The 23,864-nt window shown below is 45.7% G+C and overlaps 5 non-coding genes across 5 annotated transcripts; all 5 read right to left on the bottom strand.

The window, feature by feature from the left end:
* Positions 1-151: 151 nt before the first annotated feature.
* TRNAD-GUC (transfer RNA aspartic acid (anticodon GUC)) lies at positions 152-224 on the bottom strand. The gene has a single exon. It is a non-coding gene; the product is annotated as a tRNA-Asp (tRNA).
* A 9,471-nt stretch (positions 225-9,695) lies between these two features.
* Positions 9,696-9,768, bottom strand: TRNAD-GUC (transfer RNA aspartic acid (anticodon GUC)). The gene has a single exon. It is a non-coding gene; the product is annotated as a tRNA-Asp (tRNA).
* A 368-nt stretch (positions 9,769-10,136) lies between these two features.
* Positions 10,137-10,209, bottom strand: TRNAD-GUC (transfer RNA aspartic acid (anticodon GUC)). The gene has a single exon. It is a non-coding gene; the product is annotated as a tRNA-Asp (tRNA).
* Positions 10,210-13,218: 3,009 nt separating this feature from the next.
* Positions 13,219-13,291, bottom strand: TRNAI-AAU (transfer RNA isoleucine (anticodon AAU)). Its single transcript has one exon. It is a non-coding gene; the product is annotated as a tRNA-Ile (tRNA).
* Positions 13,292-20,730: 7,439 nt separating this feature from the next.
* On the bottom strand, positions 20,731-20,803 carry TRNAK-CUU (transfer RNA lysine (anticodon CUU)). Its single transcript has one exon. It is a non-coding gene; the product is annotated as a tRNA-Lys (tRNA).
* Positions 20,804-23,864: the final 3,061 nt, after the last annotated feature.

Raw genomic sequence — 23,864 nt, 5'->3', positions numbered from 1 at the left:
ACACCGCTCCCGGGAGGGCTTGAACCACCAACCTTTCGGTTAACAGCTGAACGCGCTGACCATTGCGCCACTGAAGCCCAAAAATTAAATTTTCGTCAGGTATTGAGGTAAAACTTTGACTTTTTACTTCACATCCTAGACCTCACAACACCGCTCCCGGATGGGCTCCAACCACCAACCTTTCGATTGACAGCCGAACGCGCTAACCATTGAGCCACGGAAGCTCTGAAATTAAATGGCTGTCACGTATTGTGGAAAAGTTTTGACTTTTTACGCTACATCTGAGACCCCACAACACCTCTACCGGGTGGGCTCGAACCACCAACCTTTCGATTAACAGCTGAACGCGCTAACCATTGCGCCACGGAAGCCCAAAAATTAAATGCTCGTCAGGTATTGTGGAAAAACTCTGACATTTTACGTTACATCTGAGACGTCACAACACCGCTCCCGGGAGGGCTCGAACCACCAACCTTTCGGTTAACAGCTGAACGCGCTGACCATTGCGCCACCGAAGCCCAAAAACTAAATTTTCGTCAGGTATTGAGGTAAAACCTTGTCTTTTTACTTCACATCTGAGACCTCACAACACCGCTCCTGGATGGGCTCGAACCACCAACCTTTCGGTTAACAGCCGAACGCGCTAACCATTCGCCACGGACGCCCAAAAATTAAATGGTCGTCAGGTATTGTGGAAAAACTTTGGCTATTTACGTTACATTTGAGATCCAAAAACACCGCTCCCGGGTGGGCTCGAACCACCAACCTATTGGTTAACAGCCGAACGCGCTAACCATTGAGCCACGAAAGATCAGAAATTAAACGGTTGTCACGTATTGTGGAAAAGTTTTGACTTTTAACGCTACATCTGAGACCCCACAACACCTCTTCCGGTGGGCTCGAACCACCAACGTTTCGATTAAGTGCTCGACGCGCTAATTATTGCGCCACGGAAGGCCAAAAATTAAATGTTCGTCAGGTATTGTGGAAAAACTCTGACATTTTACGTAACATCTGGGACGTCACAACACCGCTCCCGGATGGGCTCGAACCACCAACCTTTCGGTTAACAGCTGAACGCGCTAACCATTGCGCCACGGAAGCCCAAAAATAAAATGGTCGTCAGGTATTGTGGAAAAACTTTGGCTATTTACGTTACATTTGAGATCCAAAAACACCGCTCCCGGGTGGGCTCGAACCACCAAGCTAATGGTTAACAGCCGAACGCGCTAACCATTGAGCCACGAAAGATCAGAAAATAAATGGTTATCACGTATTATGGAAAAAGTTTGACTTTTCACGCTACATCTGAGACCTCACAACACCTCTCCCGGGTGGGCTCGAATCACCAACCTTTCGATAAACAGCTGAACGCGCTAACCATTGCGCCACGGAAGCCCAAAAAATAAATGCTCGTCAGGTATTGAGGTAAAACTTTAACTTTTTACTTCACATCCGAGACCTCACAACACCGCTCCCGGATGGGCTCGAACCACCAACCTTTCGATTAACAGCCGAACGCGCTAACCATTGAGCCACGGAAGCTCAGAAATTGAATGGTTGTCACGTATTGTGGAAAAGTTTTGACTTTTTACGCTACATCTGAGACCCCACATCACCTCTTCCGGGTGGGCTCGAACCACCAACCTTTCGATTAACGGCTGAACGCGCTAACCATTGCGCCACGGAAGCCCAAAAATTAAATGTTCGTCAGGTATTGTGGAAAAACTCTGACATTTTACGTTACATCTGAGACATCACAACACCGCTCCCGGATGGGCTAGAACCACCAACCTATTGGTTAACAGCCGAACGCGCTAACCATTGAGCCACGGAAGCTCAGATATTAAATGGTTGTCAGGTATTGTTGAAAAGTTACGACTTTTCACGCTACATCTGAGACCCCACAAAACCTCTCTCGTTTGGGCTCGAACCACCAACTATTCGGTTAACAGCTGAACGCGCTGACCATTGCGCCACTGAAGCCCAAAAATTAAATTTTCGTCAGGTATTGAGGTAAAACTTTGACTTTTTACTTCACATCTGAGGCCTCACAACACCGCTCCCGGATGGGCTCGAACCACCAACCTTTCGGTTAACAACCGAATGCGCTAACCATTCGCCACGGACGCCCAAAAATTAAATGGTCGTCAGGTATTGTGGAAAAATTTTGGCTATTTACGTTACATTTGAGATCCAAAAACACCGCTCCCGGGTGGGCTCGAACCACCAACCTATTGGTTAACAGCCGAACGCGCTAACCATTGAGCCACGAAAGCTCAGAAAATAAATGGTTGTCACGTATTGTGGAAAAGTTTTGACTTTTTACGCTACATATGAGACCCAACAACACCTCTCCCGGGTGGGCTCGAACCACCAACCTTTCGATTAACAGCTGAACGCGCTAACCATTGCGCCACGCAAGTCCAAAAATTAAATGTTCGTCAGGTATTGTGGAAAAACTCTGACATTTTACGTTACATCTGAGACGTCACAACACTTCTCCAGGATAGGCTCGAACCACCAACCAATTGGTTAACAGCCGAACGCGCTAACCATTGAGCCACAGAAGCTCAGAAATTAAATGGTTGTTAGGTTTTGTGGATAAGTTATGACTTTTTACGTTACATCTTAGACCCTACAACACCTCTCCCAGGGGGGCTCGAACCACCATCCTTTCGGGTAACAGCCGAACGCGCTAACCATTGCGCCAAGGAAGCCCAAAAATTAAATGGTTGTCACGTATTGTGGAAAAGTTTTGACTTTTAACGCTACATCTGAGACCCCACAACACCTCTTACGGGTGGGCTCGAACCACCAACCTTTCGATTAAGAGCTGGACGCGCTAATTACTGCGCCACGGAAGCCCAAAAATTAAATGTTCGTCAGGTATTGTGGAAAAACTCTGACATTTTACGTAACATCTGAGACGTCACAACACCGCTCCCGGATGGGCTCGAACCACCAACCTTTCGGTTAACAGCCGAACGCGCTAGCCATTGCGCCACGGATGCCCAAAAATTAAATGGTTGTCAGGTATATTTGAAAAGTTACGACTTTTCACAATTCATCTGAGACCCCACAAATCCTCTCTCGTTTGGGCTCGAACCACCAACCTTTCGGTTAACAGCTGAACGCACTAACCATTGCGCCACGGAAGCCCAAAAATTAAATGGTCGTCAGGTATTGTAGAAAAACTTTGGCTATTTACGTTACATTTGAGATCCAAAAACACCGCTCCCGGGTGGGCTCGAACCACCAAGCAATTGGTTAACAGCCTAACGCGCTAACCATTGAGCCACGAAAGATCAGAAAATAAATGGTTATCACGTATTATGGAAAAATTTTGACTTTTCACGCTACATCTGAGACCTCACAACACCTCTCACGGGTGGGCTCGAATACCAACCTTTCGATTAACAGCTGAACGCGCTAACCATTGCGCCACGGAAGCCCAAAAATTAAATGCTCGTCAGGTATTGTGGAAAAACTCTGACATTTTACGTTACATCTGAGACGTCACAACACCGCTCCCGGGAGGGCTCGAACCACCAACCTTTCGGTTAACAGCTGAACGCGCTGACCATTGCGCCACTGAAGCCCAAAAACTAAATTTTCGTCAGGTATTGAGGTAAAACCTTGTCTTTTTACTTCACATCTGAGACCTCACAACACCGCTCCTGGATGGGCTCGAACCACCAACCTTTCGGTTAACAGCCGAACGCGCTAACCATTCGCCACGGACGCCCAAAAATTAAGTGGTCGTCAGGTATTGTGGAAAAACTTTGGCTATTTACGTTACATTTGAGATCCAAAAACACCGCTCCCGGGTGGGCTCGAACCACCAACCTATTGGTTAACAGCCGAACGCGCTAACCATTGAGCCACGGAAGATCAGAAATTAAACGGTTGTCACGTATTGTGGAAAAGTTTTGACTTTTAACGCTACATCTGAGACCCCACAACACCTCTTCCGGTGGGCTCGAACCACCAACCTTTCGATTAAGTGCTCGACGCGCTAATTATTGCGCCACGGAAGGCCAAAAATTAAATGTTCGTCAGGTATTGTGGAAAAACTCTGACATTTTACGTAACATCTGGGACGTCACAACACCGCTCCCGGATGGGCTCGAACCACCAACCTTTCGGTTAACAGCTGAACGCGCTAACCATTGCGCCACGGAAGCCCAAAAATTAAATGGTCGTCAGGTATTGTGGAAAAACTTTGGCTATTTACGTTACATTTGAGATCCAAAAACACCGCTCCCGGGTGGGCTCGAACCACCAAGCTAATGGTTAACAGCCGAACGCGCTAACCATTGAGCCACGAAAGATCAGAAAATAAATGGTTATCACGTATTATGGAAAAAGTTTGACTTTTCACGCTACATCTGAGACCTCACAACACCTCTCCCGGGTGGGCTCGAATCACCAACCTTTCGATAAACAGCTGAACGCGCTAACCATTGCGCCACGGAAGCCCAAAAAATAAATGCTCGTCAGGTATTGAGGTAAAACTTTAACTTTTTACTTCACATCCGAGACCTCACAACACCGCTCCCGGATGGGCTCGAACCACCAACCTTTCGATTAACAGCCGAACGCGCTAACCATTGAGCCACGGAAGCTCAGAAATTGAATGGTTGTCACGTATTGTGGAAAAGTTTTGACTTTTTACGCTACATCTGAGACCCCACATCACCTCTTCCGGGTGGGCTCGAACCACCAACCTTTCGATTAACGGCTGAACGCGCTAACCATTGCGCCACGGAAGCCCAAAAATTAAATGTTCGTCAGGTATTGTGGAAAAATTCTGACATTTTACGTTACATCTGAGACATCACAACACCGCTCCCGGATGGGCTAGAACCACCAACCTATTGGTTAACAGCCGAACGCGCTAACCATTGAGCCACGGAAGCTCAGAAATTAAATGGTTGTCAGGTATTGTTGAAAAGTTACGACTTTTCACGCTACATCTGAGACCCCACAAAACCTCTCTCGTTTGGGCTCGAACCACCAACTATTCGGTTAACAGCTGAACGCGCTGACCATTGCGCCACTGAAGCCCAAAAATTAAATTTTCGTCAGGTATTGAGGTAAAACTTTGACTTTTTACTTCACATCTGAGGCCTCACAACACCGCTCCCGGATGGGCTCGAACCACCAACCTTTCGGTTAACAACCGAATGCGCTAACCATTCGCCACGGACGCCCAAAAATTAAATGGTCGTCAGGTATTGTGGAAAAATTTTGGCTATTTACGTTACATTTGAGATCCAAAAACACCGCTCCCGGGTGGGCTCGAACCACCAACCTATTGGTTAACAGCCGAACGCGCTAACCATTGAGCCACGAAAGCTCAGAAAATAAATGGTTGTCACGTATTGTGGAAAAGTTTTGACTTTTTACGCTACATATGAGACCCAACAACACCTCTCCCGGGTGGGCTCGAACCACCAACCTTTCGATTAACAGCTGAACGCGCTAACCATTGCGCCACGCAAGCCCAAAAATTAAATGTTCGTCAGGTATTGTGGAAAAACTCTGACATTTTACGTTACATCTGAGACGTCACAACACTTCTCCAGGATAGGCTCGAACCACCAACCAATTGGTTAACAGCCGAACGCGCTAACCATTGAGCCACAGAAGCTCAGAAATTAAATGGTTGTTAGGTTTTGTGGATAAGTTATGACTTTTTACGTTACATCTTAGACCCTACAACACCTCTCCCAGGTGGGCTCGAACCACCATCCTTTCGGTTAACAGCCGAACGCGCTAACCATTGCGCCAAGGAAGCCCAAAAATTAAATGGTTGTCACGTATTGTGGAAAAGTTTTGACTTTTAACGCTACATCTGAGACCCCACAACACCTCTTACGGGTGGGCTCGAACCACCAACCTTTCGATTAAGAGCTGGACGCGCTAATTACTGCGCCACGGAAGCCCAAAAATTAAATGTTCGTCAGGTATTGTGGAAAAACTCTGACATTTTACGTAACATCTGAGACGTCACAACACCGCTCCCGGATGGGCTCGAACCACCAACCTTTCGGTTAACAGCCGAACGCGCTAGCCATTGCGCCACGGATGCCTAAAAATTAAATGGTTGTCAGGTATATTTGAAAAGTTACGACTTTTCACGCTTCATCTGAGACCCCACAAATCCTCTCTCGTTTGGGCTCGAACCACCAACCTTTCGGTTAACAGCTGAACGCACTAACCATTGCGCCACGGAAGCCCAAAAATTAAATGGTCGTCAGGTATTGTAGAAAAACTTTGGCTATTTACGTTACATTTGAGATCCAAAAACACCGCTCCCGGGTGGGCTCGAACCACCAAGCAATTGGTTAACAGCCTAACGCGCTAACCATTGAGCCACGAAAGATCAGAAAATAAATGGTTATCACGTATTATGGAAAAATTTTGACTTTTCACGCTACATCTGAGACCTCACAACACCTCTCACGGGTGGGCTCGAATACCAACCTTTCGATTAACAGCTGAACGCGCTAACCATTGCGCCACGGAAGCCCAAAAATTAAATGCTCGTCAGGTATTGTGGAAAAACTCTGACATTTTACGTTACATCTGAGACGTCACAACACCGCTCCCGGGAGGGCTCGAACCACCAACCTTTCGGTTAACAGCTGAACGCGCTGACCATTGCGCCACTGAAGCCCAAAAACTAAATTTTCGTCAGGTATTGAGGTAAAACCTTGTCTTTTTACTTCACATCTGAGACCTCACAACACCGCTCCTGGATGGGCTCGAACCACCAACCTTTCGGTTAACAGCCGAACGCGCTAACCATTCGCCACGGACGCCCAAAAATTAAATGGTCGTCAGGTATTGTGGAAAAACTTTGGCTATTTACGTTACATTTGAGATCCAAAAACACCGCTCCCGGGTGGGCTCGAACCACCAACCTATTGGTTAACAGCCGAACGCGCTAACCATTGAGCCACGGAAGATCAGAAATTAAACGGTTGTCACGTATTGTGGAAAAGTTTTGACTTTTAACGCTACATCTGAGACCCCACAACACCTCTTCCGGTGGGCTCGAACCACCAACCTTTCGATTAAGTGCTCGACGCGCTAATTATTGCGCCACGGAAGGCCAAAAATTAAATGTTCTTCAGGTATTGTGGAAAAACTCTGACATTTTACGTAACATCTGGGACGTCACAACACCGCTCCCGGATGGGCTCGAACCACCAACCTTTCGGTTAACAGCTGAACGCGCTAACCATTGCGCCACGGAAGCCCAAAAATTAAATGGTCGTCAGGTATTGTGGAAAAACTTTGGCTATTTACGTTACATTTGAGATCCAAAAACACCGCTCCCGGGTGGGCTCGAACCACCAAGCTAATGGTTAACAGCCGAACGCGCTAACCATTGAGCCACGAAAGATCAGAAAATAAATGGTTATCACGTATTATGGAAAAAGTTTGACTTTTCACGCTACATCTGAGACCTCACAACACCTCTCCCGGGTGGGCTCGAATCACCAACCTTTCGATAAACAGCTGAACGCGCTAACCATTGCGCCACGGAAGCCCAAAAAATAAATGCTCGTCAGGTATTGAGGTAAAACTTTAACTTTTTACTTCACATCCGAGACCTCACAACACCGCTCCCGGATGGGCTCGAACCACTAACCTTTCGATTAACAGCCGAACGCGCTAACCATTGAGCCACGGAAGCTCAGAAATTGAATGGTTGTCACGTATTGTGGAAAAGTTTTGACTTTTTACGCTACATCTGAGACCCCACATCACCTCTTCCGGGTGGGCTCGAACCACCAACCTTTCGATTAACGGCTGAACGCGCTAACCATTGCGCCACGGAAGCCCAAAAATTAAATGTTCGTCAGGTATTGTGGAAAAACTCTGACATTTTACGTTACATCTGAGACATCACAACACCGCTCCCGGATGGGCTAGAACCACCAACCTATTGGTTAACAGCCGAACGCGCTAACCATTGAGCCACGGAAGCTCAGAAATTAAATGGTTGTCAGGTATTGTTGAAAAGTTACGACTTTTCAAGCTACATCTGAGACCCCACAAAACCTCTCTCGTTTGGGCTCGAACCACCAACTATTCGGTTAACAGCTGAACGCGCTGACCATTGCGCCACTGAAGCCCAAAAATTAAATTTTCGTCAGGTATTGAGGTAAAACTTTGACTTTTTACTTCACATCTGAGGCCTCACAACACCGCTCCCGGATGGGCTCGAACCACCAACCTTTCGGTTAACAACCGAATGCGCTAACCATTCGCCACGGACGCCCAAAAATTAAATGGTCGTCAGGTATTGTGGAAAAATTTTGGCTATTTACGTTACATTTGAGATCCAAAAACACCGCTCCCGGGTGGGCTCGAACCACCAACCTATTGGTTAACAGCCGAACGCGCTAACCATTGAGCCACGAAAGCTCAGAAAATAAATGGTTGTCACGTATTGTGGAAAAGTTTTGACTTTTTACGCTACATATGAGACCCAACAACACCTCTCCCGGGTGGGCTCGAACCACCAACCTTTCGATTAACAGCTGAACGCGCTAACCATTGCGCCACGCAAGCCCAAAAATTAAATGTTCGTCAGGTATTGTGGAAAAACTCTGACATTTTACGTTACATCTGAGACGTCACAACACTTCTCCAGGATAGGCTCGAACCACCAACCAATTGGTTAACAGCCGAACGCGCTAACCATTGAGCCACAGAAGCTCAGAAATTAAATGGTTGTTAGGTTTTGTGGATAAGTTTTGACTTTTTACGTTATATCTTAGACCCTACAACACCTCTCCCAGGTGGGCTCGAACCACCATCCTTTCGGTTAACAGCCGAACGCGCTAACCATTGCGCCAAGGAAGCCCAAAAATTAAATGGTTGTCACGTATTGTGGAAAAGTTTTGACTTTTAACGCTACATCTGAGACCCCACAACACCTCTTACGGGTGGGCTCGAACCACCAACCTTTCGATTAAGAGCTGGACGCGCTAATTACTGCGCCACGGAAGCCCAAAAATTAAATGTTCGTCAGGTATTGTGGAAAAACTCTGACATTTTACGTAACATCTGAGACGTCACAACACCGCTCCCGGATGGGCTCGAACCACCAACCTTTCGGTTAACAGCCGAACGCGCTAGCCATTGCGCCACGGATGCCCAAAAATTAAATGGTTGTCAGGTATATTTGAAAAGTTACGACTTTTCACGCTTCATCTGAGACCCCACAAATCCTCTCTCGTTTGGGCTCGAACCACCAACCTTTCGGTTAACAGCTGAACGCACTAACCATTGCGCCACGGAAGCCCAAAAATTAAATGGTCGTCAGGTATTGTAGAAAAACTTTGGCTATTTACGTTACATTTGAGATCCAAAAACACCGCTCCCGGGTGGGCTCGAACCACCAAGCAATTGGTTAACAGCCTAACGCGCTAACCATTGAGCCACGAAAGATCAGAAAATAAATGGTTATCACGTATTATGGAAAAATTTTGACTTTTCACGCTACATCTGAGACCTAACAACACCTCTCCCGGGTGGGCTCGAACCACCAACCTTTCGGTTAACAGCTGAACGCGCTGACCATTGCGCCACTGAAGCCCAAAAATTAAATTTTCGTCAGGTATTGAGGTAAAACTTTGACTTTTTACTTCACATCCGAGACCTCACAACACCGCTCCCGGATGGGATCGAACCACCAACCTTTCGATTGACAGCCGAACGCGCTAACCATTGTGCCACGGAAGCTCAGAAATTAAATGGTTGTCAGGTATTGTGGAAAAACTCTGACATTTTACGTTACATCTGAGACATCACAACACCGCTCCCGGATGGGCTAGAACCTCCAACCTATAGGTTAACAGCCGAACGCGCTAACCATTGAGCCACGGAAGCCCAAAAATTAAATGCTCGTCAGGTATTGTGGAAAAACTCTCACATTTTACGTTACATCTGAGACGTCACAACACCGCTCCCGGGAGGGCTCGAACCACCAACCTTTCGGTTAACAGCTGAACGCGCTGACCATTGCGCCACTGAAGCCCAAAAATTAAATTTTCGTCAGGTATTGAGGTAAAACTTTGACTTTTTACTTCACATCCGAGACCTCACAACTCCGCTCCCGGATGGGATCGAACCACCAACCTTTCGATTGACAGCCGAACGCGCTAACCATTGAGCCACGGAAGATCAGAAATTAAATGGTTGTCACGTATTGTGGAAAAGTTTTGACTTTTAACGCTACATCTGAGACCCCACAACACCTCTTCCGGGTGGGCTCAAACCACCAACCTTTCGATTAAGAGCTGGACGCGCTAATTACTGCGCCACGGAAGCCCAAAAATTAAATGGTTGTCAGGTATTGTTGAAAAGTTACGACTTTTCACGCTACATCTGAGACCCCACAAATCCTCTCTCGTTTGGGCTCGAACCACCAACCTTTCGGTTAACAGCTGAACGCACTAACCATTGCGCCACGGAAGCCCAAAAATTAAATGGTCGTCAGGTATTGTAGAAAAGCTTTGGCTATTTATGTTACATTTGAGATCCAAAAACACCGCTCCCGGGTGGGCTCGAACCACCAAGCTATTGGTTAATAGCCGAACGCGCTAACCATTGAGCCACGAAAGATCAGAAAATAAATGGTTATCACGTATTATGGAAAAAGTTTGACTTTTCACGCTACATCTGAGACCTCACAACACCTCTCCCGGGTGGGCTCGAACCACCAACCTTTCGATTAACAGCTGAACGCGCTAACCATTGCGCCACGGAAGCCCAAAAATTAAATGCTCGTCAGGTATTGTGGAAAAACTCTCACATTTTACGTTACATCTGAGACGTCACAACACCGCTCCCGGGTGGGCTCGAACCACCAACCTTTCGGTTAACAGCTGAACGCGCTGACCATTGCGCCACTGAAGCCCAAAAATTAAATTTTCGTCAGGTATTGAGGTAAAACTTTGACTTTTTACTTCACATCCGAGACCTCAAAACACCGCTCCCGCATGGGATCGAACCACCAACCTTTCGATTGACAGCCGAACGCGCTAACCATTGAGTCACGGAAGCTCAGAAATTAAATGGTTGTCAGTTATTGTGGAAAAACTTTGGCTATTTACGTTACATTTGAGATCCAAAAACACCGCTGCCGGGTGGGCTCGAACCACCAAGCTATTGGTTAACAGCCGAACGCGCTAACCATTGAGCCACGAATGATCAGAAAATAAATGGTTATCACGTATTATGGAAAAAGTTTGACTTTTCACGCTTCATCTGAGACCTCACAACACCTCTCCCGGGTGGGCTCGAATACCAACCTTTCGATTAACAGCTGAACGCGCTAACCATTGCGCCACGGAAGCCCAAAAACTAAATGCTCGTCAGGTATTGTGGAAAAACTCTGACATTTTACGTTACATCTGAGACGTCACAACACCGCTCCCGGGAGGGCTCGAACCACCAACCTTTCGGTTAACAGCTGAACGCGCTGACCATTGCGCCACTGAAGCCCAAAAATTAAATTTTCGTCAGGTATTGAGGTAAAACCTTGTCTTTTTACTTCACATCTGAGACCTCACAACACCGCTCCCGGATGGGCTCGAACCACCAACCTTTCGGTTAACAGCCGAACGCGCTAACCATTCGCCACGGACGCCCAAAAATTAAATGGTAGTCAGGTATTGTGGAAAAACTTTGGCTATTTACGTTACATTTGAGATCCAAAAACACCGCTCCCGGGTGGGCTCGAACCACCAACCTATTGGTTAACAGCCGAACGCGCTAACCATTGAGCCACGGAAGATCAGAAATTAAATGGTTGTCACGTATTGTGGAAAAGTTTTGACTTTTAACGCTACATCTGAGACCCCACAACACCTCTTCCGGGTGGGCTCGAACCACCAACCTTTCGATTAAGTGCTCGACGCGCTAATTATTGCGCCACGGAAGGCCAAAAATTAAATGTTCGTCAGGTATTGTGGAAAAACTCTGACATTTTACGTAACATCTGAGACGTCACAACACCGCTCCCGGATGGGCTCGAACCACCAACCTTTCGGTTAACAGCCGAACGCGCTAGCCATTGCGCCACGGACGCCCAAAAATTAAATGGTTGTCAGGTTTTGTTGAAAAGTTACGACTTTTCACGCTACATCTGAGACCCCACAAAACCTCTCTTTTGGGCTCGAACCACCAACCTTTCGGTTAACAGCTGAACGCGCTAACCATTGCGCCACGGAAGCCCAAAAATTAAATGGTCGTCAGGTATTGTGGAAAAACTTTGGCTATTTACGTTACATTTGAGATCCAAAAACACCGCTCCCGGGTGGGCCCGAACCACCAAGCTATTGGTTAACAGCCGAACGCGCTAACCATTGAGCCACGAAAGATCAGAAAATAAATGGTTATAACGTATTATGGAAAAAGTTTGACTTTTCACGCTACATATGAGACCTCACAACACCTCTCCCGGGTGGGCTCGAACCACCAACCTTTCGATTAACAGCTGAACGCGCTAACCATTGCGCCACGGAAGCCCAAAAAATAAATGCTCGTCAGGTATTGAGGTAAAACTCTGACATTTTACGTTACATCTGAAACATCACAACACCGCTCCCGGATGGGCTAGAACCACCAACCTATTGGTTAACAGCCGAAAGCGCTAACCATTGAGCCACGGAAGCTCAGAAATTAAATGGTTGTCAGGTATTGTTGAAAAGTTACGACTTTTCACGCTACATCTGAGACCCCACAAAACCTCTCTCGTTTGGGCTCGAACCACCAACCTTTCGGTTAACAGCAGAACGCGCTGACCATTGCGCCACTGAAGCCCAAAAATTAAATGTTCGTCAGGTATTGTGGAAAAACTCTGACATTTTACGTTACATCTGAGACGTCACAACACTTCTCCCGGATGGGCTCGAACCACCAACCTATTGGTTAATAGCCGAACGCGCTAACCATTGCGCCACTGAAGCCCAAAAATTAAATTTTCGTCAGGTATTGAGGTAAAACTTTGACTTTTTACTTCACATCTGAGGCCTCACAACACCGCTCCCGGATGGGCTCGAACCACCAACCTTTCGGTTAACAGCCGAATGCGCTAACCATTCGCCACGGACGCCCAAAAATTAAATGGTCGTCAGGTATTGTGGAAAAACTTTGGCTATTTACGTTACATTTGAGATCCAAAAACACCGCTCCCGGGTGGGCTCGAACCACCAACCTATTGGTTATTAGCCGAACGCGCTAACCATTGAGCCACGAAAGCTCAGAAAATAAATGGTTGTCACGTATTGTGGAAAAGTTTTGAATTTTTACGCAACATATGAGACCCAACAACACCTCTCCCGGGTGGGCTCGAACCACCAACCTTTCGATTAACAGCTGAACGCGCTAACCATTGCGCCACGCAAGCCCAAAAATTAAATGTTCGTCAGGTATTGTGGAAAAACTCTGACATTTTACGTTACATCTGAGACGTCACAACACTTCTCCCGGATAGGCTCGAACCACCAACCAATTGGTTAACAGCCGAACGCGCTAAACATTGAGCCACAGAAGCTCAGAAATGAAATGGTTGTTAGGTTTTGTGGATAAGTGTGACATTATGCTTTGTATTATTAGTAGGCCAGTTTATGAACAGCCCCATATTAGCTTAATGTCTATTATTTATCTAATCTCTCGTGTATAAAAAGGCCCCCTCTCTGTGTTAAAAATTCAGTCTATCTCGGATCTCGATCATGTATAAATCATTGTAAATAAAACCATAGTTTTAAAGTATCAACTCCTGTGTAGTCGTACAAACACACAACATGGTGTCAGAAGTTCGTTAATGTGGTATTTAGTCGCGCGATATCACGGTTAGCTTTAATTCGTTAATCAGTAATCGACTAGATTTGCGGTCTACCTCGACACGGAAAATGCAGAACGCCGCAGCCTTTCAAGTGCAACCGCCTTGCCAATTCAACTTTTCGAATTCCAATGAGTGGCCCCGATGGAGGAGGAGGTTCGAGAGATTCAGATCCGCGTCCGGTCTTAGTTCCAAGACAGGAGAGGAACAAGTCAACGCGTTAATATACGTGATGGGCGACAAAGCTGATGACGTATTCTTGTCATTTACGTTTGCCACCGATGCAGAGAAGTCTGACTTCAATGTCGTTATGAATAAATTCGAAGGACATTTCATTCTCCGGAGGAACGTTATCTACGAGCGAGCAACCTTCAACTCACGAGTTCAGCAAGATGGCGAACCGGTAGAAGAGTTTATCACCGCGTGTCGAGCCCAGATTCAGAAATGTGCCTACGGAACTCTCCAAGACGAATTGCTGAGAGACCGAATAGTAGTCGGGGTGCGAGACAAAGCCCTGTCGGAAAAAATGCAATTAGACGGAAACCTTACACTGGAGAAACCGATCTCAACCGCCCGCCATGCCGAAGAAGTTCGCCGACAACAACAAGAATTAAACGCAGGAAGTTATAAAAACGGAACTCCGGCTGTTGTCGAAAAGCTTGGCTCTCGAAACACCTCTCAGACGAAGGAGAACAGGCGACCAAGAGCAACTCATCCTTCAAGACCAATTCAACGCGATCAAAAGGTTACTTCAGATACCTGCAAGAAATGCGGAATGTTCGAGAAACACAATCGAGAGCGATGCCCAGCATATAGAGCAGTTTGCAGGAAGTGTAAGAAGATTGGCCGCTACGAGCGTGTGTGTCAAAGGTCAACCACCAACTACAATCGTGAGGTCACATCGCAAATGATCTCTGTGGATGATGATGACTCAACGCCAATGGATACGTTCTTGGGAAAAGTCAGCAGCGACGAGATACAAGATCGTTGGATGGTAAACATTAGGATTAATGCAAAACAAGTTCAATTCAAGATAGATACCGGCGCGGACGTTTGCGTATTACCAGACTCGCTGTACAAGGCGAAATTTCAAGACTTAGCACTGAATAAATCTGACCGACGTCTGTTTGGACCAGGGAAGACCTTGATTAACTGCAAAGGTTTCATTGAAGCCTACCTGTCAAGTAGAGATACCACCATCCATGACAAGGTCTATGTCATCGACCAATTGCAAGTTCCACTTCTAAGCCTCAGAGCAAGTGAAGACCTGAAAATAGTTCAAAGAATCGATGAGCTGCAACTCACGGAGACGAGTATAAGACCAAAGGACCATTATCCTCAACTATTTACCGGCTTAGGACGAGTCAAACGAAGCTACAAACTGAAGCTGAAACCGAACGCAGTACCGTATGCAGTGACGACTCCACGTCGAGTTGCGATTCCTTTGATGTCACAAGTCGAAGCTGAATTGAAACGAATGGTGGACTTGGGAGTAATCCGGAGAGTCGAGGACCCCACAGACTGGTGCGCTCCCATGGTGGTCGTGAGAAAGGATTCTGGCGAATTAAGGATATGGGTGGATTATACGCAACTGAATAACTACGTACAACGTGAACGGTACCAGATACCGGCTGTAGACCATACGCTTGGACGACTGGCTGGAGCCGAGATCTTCTCAAAACTTGATTGTAATTCCGGTTATTGGCAGATACCGCTACATCCGGACTCCATATTACTAACGACTTTCATGACGCCATTTGGAAGATATTGCTGCAATTGCCTGCCCTTTGGTTTAACATCTGCATCCGAGCACTACCAAAGCCAAATGTCTTCGTATATTGAAGGCGTCAAGAACACAGTTTGTCATCAGGACGACATTCTAGTATGGGGCAAGGACATGGCCGAACATGATGAAAACCTAAAGGAAGTTCTCGAAAGATTGAAAGACCAAGGAGTCACGCTCAATGAAAGGAAATGCCTCTTTGGAGTCAAAATTCAAATTCAAATTCAAAATGTTTATTTTTTACTTATCATTACATATACAGTTTGCTACGGGGCTAAGTCACATTGTGACTAGTAAGCCCCGTGCCTATCTGCTTAATTTAATACAACAATTTAATTTAAAATACAGATTTAACAATGGTGTATTATAATAATTAGTGTTAAAGATTCATGAAAAAAGAATTAATGAATTTATGTTATATCCACTTAAAATTGAACAGTGGCATGGTATATTATAAAAAATTTAACAAAAGGATCAAGTTTTTGGGGCACGTAATAGACAGTGCCGGGATCAGTCCAGACGAGGAGAAGGTTCGAGCCATAGTCGAGATGAAATCACCATCTGATGTCGCAGAGCTACGTCGTCTATTAGGAATGGTAAATTATCTTGGAAAGTTCATTCCCCGAATGGCCGAGCAGCTTAAACCACTAAGTAGTCTATTGAGCACCAAGAACAGCTGGATTTGGGGCCCAAGTCAAGAAATGGCCTTCAAATACCTCAAGACGACACTCACAAGCAAGCCTGTTTTGGGTATCTTCGATCCAAGGAAGCCAACAGTAGTATCCGCCGATGCGTCAAGCTATGGGATTGGAGCAATACTTCGACAAGAACAAGCCAATGGAACTTACAAAGTCATTGCCTATGCCTCGAAGACGTTATCCTCGACAGAACAACGCTATGCGCAGATCGAGAAGGAGGCGTATGCATTAACGTGGGCATGCCAGCGATTTGAGGATTTCATAACGGGTATAACAATAAAGCTAGAAACTGATCATCAGCCCCTTGTTTCCATATTGCATTCGAAACAACTGGACGATTTATCTCCGAGACTGCAAAGGCTACGTCTACGCATGATGCGATACTCGTACAAGGTCTCCTACGTGCCTGGAAAATCCTTAGTTGCCGCTGATACATTGTCTAGAGCTCCGTTGATAGACGTTGACGACAACGAGCTACAACAAGAAATTTCTGCTCACGTACAGTTAGTAATGATGAACCTACCCACTACAGATCCAAAGCTTGCGGAAATTCTTCATAAACAACAGGAAGATGCTACATGCAGAACATTACAACGTTACCTCGAACATGGATGGCCGGAGAAAAAACGCGTACACAGTAGTTGTAATGACTACTTCAGCTACAGGCATGAAATCACCATCCAAGACGGAATCATCATGAAAGGCAGCAGACTGCTCATTCCAAGTTCCATGCGTCCAGAAATAATGGATCGAATTCATCAAGGTCACATGGGAATCGTCAAATGTCGAGAAAGAGCCAAACAATCCGTCTGGTGGCCTGGAATTTCACGGGAAATCGAAGATAAGGTGAAAAGATGCGAACGATGTCTCAAAGAATCAGTCAACTTTCATGAGCCCTTAAAACCAACAAGCTTACCCGAACGACCATGGCAAGCAGTTGCCATAGATATGCTACATCATGGGGGAAAATGGTACCTGGTCATGATGGACTACTACTCAAAATATCTGGAATTGGCTCGAATGAAAGATCAAACTACAAAAACTGTCATCGAGATCATCGAAGATATATTTGCACGACACGGAATTCCAGAGGTGGTCCGCAGCGATAATGGCACTAATTTATCAGCGACAAGAACCTTGGAATTCATCGCATTCTCCAAGAAATATGGATTTCGATCTATCACGAGCAGCCCAAGATATCCTCAAAGTAATGGGTTCGCAGAAGCAGCAGTAAAGACAGCGAAATCCATTTTAAAGAAATCTGACAACATCCCTTTGGCACTGTTGGCGTACCGATCTACACCGACGTCCAATGGTTTCAGTCCAGCACAAATGCTTATGAGTCGCCATCTCCGAACAACGCTCCCATTACCGTCAAACATGCTTGTCCCGACGATCTTATCAGCAGAACGTATCAAAGAAACATCACTAACGCAGAAAAAAACTCAGAAACGAAATTACGACCAACGCCATAGAGTCAGAGAGCTACACAAATTAGATCTTGGGAAAAGGGTATGGATAACCGATTTACGCAAAGAAGGAACCGTTTTCGAGAAAGCAGAGGAGCCCCGATCATATATAATCGAGACGTCTAAAGGAAGGATTCGAAGAAACCGGTTCCATCTAGTTCCCCTACCGGACAGTCATCAAAATCACGGAATCAAGTCTTTCACTCCGGAATCGAGTATTGGCCCAGAGGACGTCATAGATCCACCAAACATCATTGATCGAGAGGAACCTGTCTCTGAGCCAGCCCACGACAATCATCCATGCAATGCTGAAAACCTTCAAGATACCGACAGAGAGAACTTGCGAGCTGATCCATCTGAGTCCAATACCACGAGGTCACCGGAAAGTACGAATAAGAGAAAGACAAGAAGCAAATTGCCAAAAGACGACAAAGGGACAGTAACACGATCCGGAAGAATCTCAAAGCCATCGACTAAGTTAAATTTATAAAACGCATTCTTATTTGTATAAAAAAAGGGGATGTGACATTATGCTTTATATTATTAGTAGGCCAGTTTATGAACAGCCCCATATTAGCTTAATGTCTATTATTTATCTAATCTCTCGTGTATAAAAAGGCCCCCTCTCTGTGTTAAAAATTCAGTCTACCTCGGACCTCGATCATGTATAAATCATTGTAAATAAAACCATAGTTTTAAAGTATCAACTCCTGTGTAGTCGTACAAACACACAACAATAAGTTATGACTTTTTACGTTACATCTGAGACCCTACAACACCTCTCCCAGGTGGGCTCGAACCACCATCCTTTCGGTTAACAGCCGAACGCGCTAACCATTGCGCCAAGGAAGCCCAAAAATTAAATGGTAGTCAGGTATTGTGGAAAAACTTTGGCTTTCTACGTTACATTTGAGATCCCACAACACCGCTCCCGGGTGGGCTCGAACCACCAACCTTTCGATTAACAGCTGGACGCGCTAATTATTGCGCCACGGAAGCCCAAAAATTAAATGTTCGTCAGGTATTGTGGAAAAACTCTGACATTTTACGTAACATCTGAGACGTCACAACACCGCTCCCGGATGGGCTCGAACCACCAACCTTTCGGTTAACAGCCGAACGCGCTAACCATTGCGCCACGGACGCCCAAAAAAAATGGTCGTCAGGTATTGTGGAAAAACTTTGGCTTTTTACGTTAAATTAGAGATCCCACAACACCGCTCCCGGGTGGGCTGGAACCACCAACCTTTCGGTTAACAGCCGAACGCGCTAACCATTGCGCAACGGAAGCCCAAATATTAAATGGTCGTCAGGTATTGAGGTAAAACTTTGTCTTTTTACTTCACATCTGAGACCTCACAACACCGCTCCCGGCTGGGCTCGAACCACCACCTTTCGGTTAACAGCCGAACGCGCTAACCATTGCGCCACGGACGCCCAAAAATTAAATGGTCGTCAGGTATTGTGGAAAAACTTTGGCTATTTACGTTACATTTGAGATCCCAAAACACCGCTCCCGGATGGGCTCGAACCACCAACCTTTCGATTAACAGCCGAACGCGCTAACATTGAGCCAGGGAAGCCCAAAAATTAAATGTTCGTCAGGACAATAAATAAAAATGTACCTCGATTTTTAATAACATTTTCAAAATCGACGTTTCACGGCCAAAGAAGCATATTTTGAGTATTTCTACACTATTTTCAAATGTAACCACTGAAACCATTATTTTTATACTTTTTGCTTTAATTCAAGCAATTTAACGATATTCATTCAAAAAACTGTTAAAATTCAATTTTCAATAAGAAATCGTATTCACGGATTTTGTGTCTTGAAGAAGAAAAACCTGCGATTTTTTCGGTACTTTTTTGAATGCATTTTTTTCTGGAGAAATTTTTGACCGAATTCAGCTTAATTCAATATAAAACACTCATTAAAAGTGATTTCATCTCGATTGAACAATAAATAAAAATGTACCTCGATTTTTAATAACATTTTCAAAATCGACGTAACTCGGCCTCAGATATGGCCGTTGCCGAGAGTGCTAGTTAAAAATTCGAATTTAAATTAAGTGAGACAAATTAACCTTCATCTTTATAACCTTGACTTTTTACGTCACATCTGAGACCTCACAACACCGCTCCGGGATGGGCTCGAACCACCAACCTTTCGATTAACAGCCGAACGCGCTAACATTGAGCCAGGGAAGCCCAAAAATTAAATGTTCGTCAGGACAATAAATAAAAATGTACCTCGATTTTTAATAACATTTTCAAAATCGACGTTTCACGGCCAAAGAAGCATATTTTGAGTATTTCTACACTATTTTCAAATGTAACCACTGAAACCATTATTTTTATACTTTTTGCTTTAATTCAAGCAATTTAACGATATTCATTCAAAAAACTGTTAAAATTCAATTTTCAATAAGAAATCGTATTCACGGATTTTGTGTCTTGAAGAAGAAAAACCTGCGATTTTTTCGGTACTTTTTTGAATGCATTTTTTTCTGGAGAAATTTTTGACCGAATTCAGCTTAATTCAATATAAAACACTCATTAAAAGTGATTTCATCTCGATTTAACAATAAATAAAAATGTACCTCGATTTTTAATAACATTTTCAAAATCGACGTAACTCGGCCTCAGATATGGCCGTTGCCGAGAGTGCTAGTTAAAAATTCGAATTTAAATTAAGTGAGACAAATTAACCTTCATCTTTATAACCTTGACTTTTTACGTCACATCTGAGACCTCACAACACCGCTCCGGGATGGGGTCGAACCACCAACCTATTGGTTAACAGCCGAACGCGCTAACCATTGAGCCACGGAAGCTCAGAAATTAAATGGTTGTCAGGTATTGTGGAAAACCTTGACTTTTTACGTCACATCTGAGACCTCACAACACCGCTCCCGGATGGGCTCGAACCACCAACCTATTGGTTAAGAGCCGAACGTGCTAACCATTGCGCCACGGAAGCCCAAAAATTAAATGGTCGTCAGGTATTGTGGAAAAACTTTGGCTTTCTACGTTACATTCGAGATCACACAACACCGCTTCCGGGTGGGCTCGAACCACCAACCTATTGGTTAACAGCCGAACGCGCTAACCATTGCGCCAAGGAAGCCCAAAATTTAAATGCTCGTCAGGTATTGTGTAAAAACCTTGACTTTTTACGTCACATCTGAGACCTCACAACACCGCTCCCGGATGGGCTCGAACCACCAACCTATTGCTTAACAGCCGAACGCGCTAACCATTGCGCCACGGAAGCCCAAAAGCTAAATGCTCGTCAGGTATTGTGCAAAAGCTTGACTTTTTACGTCACATCTGAGACCTCACAACACCGCTCCCGGATGGGCTCGAACCACCAACCTATTGGTTAACAGCCGAACGCGCTAACCATTGCGCCACGGAAGCCCAAAAGTTAAATACTCGTCAGGTATTGTGTAAAAACCTTGACTTCTTACGTCACATCTGAGACCTCACAACACCGCTCCCGGATGGGCTCGAACCACCAACCTATTGGTTAACCGCCGAACGCGCTAACCATTGCGCCACGGAAGCCCAAAAGTTAAATGCTCGTCAGGTATTGTGTAAAAACCTTGACTTTTAACGTCACATCTGAGACCTCACAACACCGCTCCCGGATGGGCTCGAACCACCAACCTATTGGTTAACAGCCGAACGCGCTAACCATTGAGCCACGGAAGCTCAGAAATTAAATGGTTGTCAGGTGTTGTGGAAAAACTTTGGCTTTCTACGTTACATTTGAGACCCCACAACACCTCTCCCGGGTGGGCTCGAACCACCAACCTTTCGATTAACAGCTGAACGCGCCAACCATTGCGCCACGGAATCCCAAAAATTAAATGCTCGTCAGGTATTGTGTAAAAACCTTGACTTTTTACGTCACATCTGAGACCTCACAACACCGCTCCCGGATGGGCTCGAACCACCAACCTATTGGTTAACAGCCGAACGCGCTAACCATTGCGCCACGGAAGCCCAAAAGTTAAATGCTCGTTAGGTATTGTGTAAAAACCTTGACTTTTTACGTCACATCTGAGACCTCACAACACCGCTCCCGGATGGGCTCGAACCACCAACCTATTGGTTAACAGCCGAACGCGCTAAACATAGCGCCACGGAAGCCCAAAAGTTAAATTCTCGTCAGGTATTGTGTAAAAACCTTGACTTTTTACGTCACATCTGAGACCTCACAACACCGCTCCCGGATGGGCTCGAACCACCAACCTATTGGTTAACAGCCGAACGCGCTAACCATTGCGCCACGGAAGCCCAAAAGTTAAATGCTCGTCAGGTATTGTGTAAAAACCTTGACTTTTTACGTCAAATCTGAGACCTCAAAACACCGCTCCCGGATGGGGTCGAACCACCAACCTATTGGTTAACAGCCGAACGCGCTAACCATTGCGCCACGGAAGCCCAAAAATTAAATGGTCGTCATTTATTGTGCAAAAACTTTGGCTTTCTACGTTACATTTGAGATCCCACAACACCGCTCCCGGGTGGGCTCGAACCACCAGCCTATTGGTTAACAGCCGAACGCGCTAACCATTGAGCCACGGAAGCTCAGAAATTAAATGGTTGTCAGGTATTGTGGAAAAACTTTGGCTTTCTACGTTACATTTGAGATCACACAACACCGCTCCCGGGTGGGCTCGAACCACCAACCTATTGGTTAACAGCCGAACGCGCTAACCATTGCGCCACGGAAGCCCAAAATCTAAATGCTCGTCAGGTATTGTGCAAAAAACTTGACTTTTTACGTCACATCTGAGACCTCACAACACGGCTCCCGGATGGGGTCGAACCACCAACCTATTGGTTAACAGCCGAACGCGCTAACCATTGCGCCACGGAAGCCCAAAAATTAAATGGTCGTCATTTATTGTGCAAAAACTTTGGCTTTCTACGTTACATTTGAGATCCCACAACACCGCTCCCGGGTGGGCTCGAACCACCAACCTATTGGTTAACAGCCGAACGCGCTAACCATTGAGCCACGGAAGCTCAGAAATTAAATGGTTGTCAGGTATTGTGGAAAAACTTTGGCTTTCTACGTTACATTTGAGATCACACAACACCGCTCCCGGGTGGGCTCGAACCACCAACCTATTGGTTAACAGCCGAACGCGCTAACCATTGCGCCACGGAAGCCCAAAAGCTAAATGCTCGTCAGGTATTGTGCAAAAAACTTGACTTTTTACGTCACATCTGAGACCTCACAACACCGCTCCCGGATGGGCTCGAACCACCAACCTATTGGTTAACAGCCGAACGCGCTAACCATTGAGCCACGGAAGCTCAGAAATTAAATTGTTGTCAGGTATTGTGGAAAAACTTTGGCTTTCTACGTTACATTTGAGACCCCACAACACCTCTCCCGGGTGGGCTCGAACCACCAACCTTTCGATTAACAGCTGAACGCGGTAACCATTGTGCCACGGAAGCCCAAAAATTAAATGTTCGTCAGGTATTGTGTAAAAACCTTGACTTTTTACGTCACATCTGAGACCTCACAACACCGCTCCCGGATGGGCTCGAACCACCAACCTATTGGTTAACAGCCGAACGCGCTAACCATTGCGCCACGGAAGCCCAAAAGCTAAATGCTCGTCAGGTATTGTGCAAAAACTTTGGCTTTCTACGTTACATTTCAGATCCCTCAACACCGCTCTCGGGTGGGCTCGAACCACCAACCTATTGGTTAACAGCCGAACGCGCTAAGAATTGCGCCACGGAAGCCCAAAAGTTAAATGCTCGTCAGGTATTGTGTAAAAACCTTGACTTTTTACGTCACATCTGAGACCTCACAACAACGCTCCCGGATGGGCTCGAACCACCAACCTATTGGTTAACAGCCGAACGCGCTAACCATTGCCCCACGGAAGCCCAAAAGTTAAATGATCGTTAGGTATTGTGTAAAAACCTTGACTTTTTACGTCACATCTGAGACCTCACAACACCGCTCCCGGATGGGCTCGAACCACCAACCTATTGGTTAACAGCCGAAC

The sequence above is a fragment of the Phalangium opilio genome, unplaced genomic scaffold (genome assembly GCF_054372755.1).
Source record: "Phalangium opilio isolate 3A_F unplaced genomic scaffold, DU_Popi_V2 ptg001675l_1, whole genome shotgun sequence".
NCBI lineage: Eukaryota > Metazoa > Arthropoda > Arachnida > Opiliones > Phalangiidae > Phalangium > Phalangium opilio.
This window is presented reverse-complemented; position numbering and strand designations above follow the sequence as displayed.